The sequence below is a fragment of the Carlito syrichta genome, unplaced genomic scaffold, assembly GCF_000164805.1.
Source record: "Carlito syrichta isolate Samal-C Ts95f unplaced genomic scaffold, Tarsius_syrichta-2.0.1 Scaffold304015, whole genome shotgun sequence".
Classification (NCBI taxonomy): Eukaryota; Metazoa; Chordata; class Mammalia; order Primates; family Tarsiidae; genus Carlito; species Carlito syrichta.
This window is the reverse complement of record NW_007248111.1, coordinates 38747-43264: the sequence shown is the minus strand read 5'-3', so window position 1 is coordinate 43264 and position 4518 is coordinate 38747.

Below are 4518 nucleotides of genomic sequence, written 5' to 3'. Positions count from 1 at the left end.
AAAAAAAAAAAAAAAAAAATCAAATTGTTGTAGGATTTATGGGGTTGGGGAGGTGTAATAGTATTAATTCTGTTAGTAAAGGTGAAGCCCTAAGATCTAGAAGAGTTAATGCCTTCATAAAGTGAATGGTATATTTCTTTTTTCCAAAGGCTGAGGCCACATGCTTGACCAAAAAATTTAAAAATGGACTGAGGAAGGAGGATAATTTGAACCCAGGAGTTTGAGACATGCCTAGGCAAGATAGTGAGACCTCATCTCTACAAAAATAAAAAAAATCAAATAAATAAAAAGTAGCCAGGAGTGGTGGTACATGCCTGTTGTGCCAGCTACTTGGGAGGTTGAGGTGGAAGGATTGCCTAAGCCCAGGAGGTTGAGGCTGAGGTGAGCCATGATTGCGCCACTGCACTCCAGTCTAGATGACAGAGTGAGACCCTGAGTCTCACACACACACACACACACACACACACACACACACACACACACACACACACAGTAAGTGGCTCTGAGAAAAGACTTCTTACAAAAAGAAAAAAAAAAGTTGGACTCATGCTGTCCATCAATATGATTGGCAGTCAACTATACCAATCAATGGACTTATTTACCTTTGAATCTCTTCCTTATTTTGTAAAGCCTTTTGGAGACTCTTTTTCATTTAAGATTTTTATTCTACTATCTTGTATATACAAGTTATATGTGCCTATTTTAGGGAGAAAAATAGAAGTATAAAAAAGCTATAGTGAAGGAAAAAAACCAGAATGATACTAACCCAGAGACATACAGAGACCATTTACACAATGGCCTGTTTCCTTGGAGAATTTCTTCAAGCCTACATTTTGATTTCTGCCTGACCTGCTTAGGAAATGCTTTTTCTTTTCTTTCTCCAGTATTTTTGCTGACAGAAGAGGATCTTTGTTGTGGCCCCGTCTGAATGCGAATAAAATCTTCCAGCTGTTGGCTGTTATATGGCACATAGTAGGTACACAGGGAATGTGTGTTTACTAAATATGGCTGATAATTTCCAGCGACCCAGTGAACTCATTCTTGTCTAACTGGTGCTATTCATCAGCTGGACCAAATGAGATAGGAAATTAAACATTCTAGAAAGTCCACCATGCTATGAAAATGTTAATCAGCGTGGTTTTAACAGTTGCTCAGCAGCGGAGATGAAGAAGCTAATCTCAAGAACACGCAAGTGACTGAACTCACTTCTCTTCCTTGCCAGAATAGTTGTGAAGGATAGATTCTAAAAAGCCACATGGGACCCCAAACTCTTCTGAAATCCAAGCTTATGCATTTGGTTTCCACATTTTGTGTTACCCAAACCTATTCAAAGTCTCTATTAAGGACCGAGAAAATAGCCCTTATTTTCTATAGAGTAAAATTTGGGGTTCTGAATTTCTAATTCCTGCCTCTCGCTGAAGTTCCCACACAAAGCCTAGCACCTCCACTGTTTCAGCATATCCTTTTCAGATCATTCACCAGACAGCATCCTACAGCTCTCATTCATAAAGTCCAATTATAAGACAAGAAATGTCAGGAATATACACTTTGAGAGTGGGAGGCAAACAGAACAGTACATTGTGACTTTGTAAGAACAGCCATGCATTTCCTCTGGGCTTGTTTTCAGTTCCTTTGTCAGCTGATTACATGGTCTTTTATAATTTCTCATCTACAGAATGGAGCTATTTGCTTGTGGATTATTTGAAAGACACAGGCTTATGCAAAAGAAAAACGAAATCATCATGAGGTAGAATGATATTTCTGAGTAGCTTTTTTTTTGCTTTTTCTTTTTTAACACAAGATGAGAATACAAGTTACAATGGTGGCTCTTCAGAGGTATGAAACAAGTAAACATCCTGCTAATTCAGTCTTAATGTATATGCAATGCTATATATGTCTTTGTTATTCACATGCTTGCATTTATCAATAATTTTACTTATTTTTATATAAAGAATGCTCTCTCACGTACATTTTGTTTTCAAAGCATACAGATTTTCGAGGCATACACATTGAGCTGCCTGATTCCTACATTTCCGTTAGTCGTGATGGACAGCGCTTCACAGATAACAAAGTGCTTTCGTCTACCTTGTATTACTTAATGCTCATGACACTTTCCCAGGGTAAAACCGGTCAAAATACTTTAAGCTTCACGTCCTCCTCTGCGGCTCCATCTTCTGCCAACACGCCCCCCCCACCAATCCCCCCTTTTCTTCTTTTCTCCGACTTACATCCCTTCCCTGCTTATCTTTTCTTTTTTTCTTTTTTTTTGAGTTGGACTCTCACTCTGTCGCCCAGACTGGAGTGCAGTGGCCACTCCCGGCCATCACAGCCTTGACCTGCTGGGCTCCAGCCATCCTTCCGCCTCTGCCTTCCAAGTAGCTGGAACTACAGGGGAGCGCTACCACGCCCCGCTGATTTTTGATGTATTGTGGAGATGAGGTCTCGCCAAGTTGCCCGGGCGGGTCTTGAACCCGCGGGTTTAGGTAATCCACTCACCTCGGCCTCTCAAAGTGCTGGGATTACAGGCTGAGCCACCGAACCTGGCTTTTTTTTTTTTTTTTTTTTTAAATTGGAGTCTCACTCTGTTGCCCAGGCTGAGTGCAGTGGCACACTCACAGCCACCACAACCTCAGTCTGCTGGGCTCAGGAGATCTCTCCGTCCAAGCCTTCCAAGGAGCTGGAACTACAGGCATGTACCACCACACTTGGATACTTTTAAAAATTTATTGTAGAGACCCAATCTTGCCAAGCTATCCAGGCTGGCCTCCAAATCCCTGGGCTCAGGTAATCCTCTCACCTCAACTTCCCAAATTCCTGGGATTACAGGCTTGAGCCACCACACCTGGCAAAGAATTGTATTACATTTAAATAGTCATATATGACTGTACAGTACAGATTTATACTTTAATCTAGTTATGTTCATTTAGATTGTTTCCCACACCCAGCACAAGCAGACTAAGTGTTGTCTACTAAGTAACGTGTGAGAACCGAAAGGAATTGTTTATGCCTTCCTAAATGTACTAACTCTAGAGAAGCTTGTATTCTTGTTAATGCAGCTCCTTTTGAGGCTCTACAAGAATTATTGTATCAAGTAGGTAAGAGGACACTTACACAAAAACTACTTCATATGTGAGAGTGATTTAAAATGTGCAGTAAGCCAGGCACGGTGACTCACTCCTGCAATCCCAGCACTTCGGCAGGCAGAGGCAAGAGGATTACCTGAGCCCAGGGGTTTGAGACCAGCCTGGGCTACATGGTGAGACCTCGTCTTTTCAATAAATCAAAAAATCAGCCAGGCATGGTGGCGCCTGCCTGTGGTTCCAGCTACTTGGAAGGTTGAGGCAGAAGGATCGTGTGAGAAAAGAAAGGAAAACAACTGCCAATGTTAAAAAGGATTTTTTATTTTAAAGATGTGGGGTACAATTCAGAGTTAGGTATTCAAATGTTCATTATGCAGCTCCCCTTGTTAGTGAGGTGTGTCCGCCACCTCCCTGACAGATTCCCACTACTGCCAACCCCCCTCCCCCCAGGGCAGTTTCCCTTTACTGCCAATCCTCTTCTTATAACAACTGCCAATTATCAAGCACTACACAGACATTCAGTGTTTCACACACAGTATTTAAACATCAGCCCCATGATGTACATATTATCATCCAATTTAACAGTGAGGAACCTAAAATTCAGAAAGGTAAGAAATGTGTCCAAAGTCACACAGAGACTATGTGGCAGAGGCTGGATCCAATCCCACATAAGTCTGACTCCAAAATGTACGTTCACCACCAGGTATACTGACTGACTTACTAAACAAAAATTTATATATACTTATGCAAACAGGGTCCTAATTAAGCATATTATTTATTAACCAATGTTTTTCACTTGAAAATATATTATAGACAGGCTCGGTGGCTCAACCTACAATCCCAGTGCTTTGGGAGGCCGAGGTGAGTGGATTGCCTGAGCCAGCAGGTTTGAGCCCCGCCTGGGCAACTTGGCGAGACCTCATCTCTACAGTAAAAAAAAAAAAAAAATTAGCCGAGTATGGTGGTGCCCGCCTGTGGTTCCAGTTACTTGGAAGGCTGAGGCGGAAGGATCCCTGGAGCCCAGCAGGTCGAGGCAGCGGTGGCCGGGAGCGTGCCACTGCACTCCAGCCTGGGTGACAGAGTGAGTCTCCAACTCAAAAAGAAAAGAAAAAGAAATTATAGACTTGTTTTCACCTCAGTAAATTACAACATTTATCATTTCTAATGACTGATTTGTCCTTCATTATACAGAAGACTATAAAATATTATAGCTAACTGCCCACTGTTAGATATTGTTACTAAGATAGTAAGGTCTATGTGCGCTAATGTGGACATATGCTAAGATAGCACATTGCAGAGCAGTGTGATGATGTGATCCACTTGTGTGAAAAATATTATTTTAAAGAAATATGAAATTCCTTTTGAGAAGTAACTGGATGATCTAGCAAGGAGAAGAAAACTAACTTTTTACTTTTTTTTTTTTTTTTTTTTTTTTTTG